At 41.2% G+C, this 919-nt stretch overlaps 1 protein-coding gene across 4 annotated transcripts in view; it reads left to right on the plus strand.

The window, feature by feature from the left end:
* fbxw7 (F-box and WD repeat domain containing 7) overlaps positions 1 to 919 on the plus strand; it is a 110374-nt gene that overhangs the window by 17522 nt on the left and 91933 nt on the right. The gene's annotated exons all lie outside the window — the stretch shown is intronic.

Genomic DNA, 919 nt, shown 5'->3' on the forward strand with positions numbered 1-919 from the left:
TTTTTTTTAATTGTTTATTTGGCTTTTGTAGTTCCAACAACTCCACCAGAGGGATTGGTCTTATCTCTTACAAGTCAGTCAGTTTCAGTAGTCCTGTTGTTCCAGTAAACTTTTATCCATATCATGTCAAGGATTTAAACATAGAAACAATTATAGATTTGATTGGAGAAGCTTGTACCAGAGTTATACCAGAGTTAGTAGTCTACAGCTGTTATTTCAATGTGTCAGATACATCTTCGTGGGTGTTGATGGCACAGTGGTTATAACACATGCCTTTGGTTTTGGAGACCTGGGTTCAATTCCAACTTTGGTACATCACCTAATGTGTCCCTGAGCAAGACATGTAACTTATAGTTGCTCCAGAAGCGTGCGGCCACTGACATAGCAATTGTGAGTCCCTTTTGGATAAAAGCGACTCAGCGTGTAATGCAATCATTAATCACTATTTAGGTAGCCTAAATAAAAGTATCTGATTGGATGTTAAGGGATTGGAATCAGGGCCAACAAAAACTTGATCATGACATGCCTATTTCTTACACAAAAAAGTGAAGAGAATTCAAATACCAGTTTGATTCTATTAGCTGTGCGCTGTTTTGCCAGCAGCTTCCCCCTGTTCACTTCCCATCAGACGAGACGGAGGAAGATCTGACGCATCCGTGGTGTTGACTCACTGTTGCACTCTGATGCAGGTGTTGCATGTCGTGCCAGATTGTTAAATTGTTCAGTTGTATTTCTTTTTTGTTGGCAAACCTATTGAATAACTGGCGTGTTCTGTCAGGGTTTTGGAGAATAAACTGTGAAATGCAAGCATCCTTATCTCACTACTCCGGCCCTCATGCTTTCTCCTCTCTTAATCCAGACGGCCCCACAGCCTGTTAACTCTTTGATGACCTCTGAGATTGCTGTACTGACAGCTCTC

Source organism: Etheostoma spectabile, chromosome 2 (genome assembly GCF_008692095.1).
Source record: "Etheostoma spectabile isolate EspeVRDwgs_2016 chromosome 2, UIUC_Espe_1.0, whole genome shotgun sequence".
NCBI classification, from domain to species: Eukaryota; Metazoa; Chordata; class Actinopteri; order Perciformes; family Percidae; genus Etheostoma; species Etheostoma spectabile.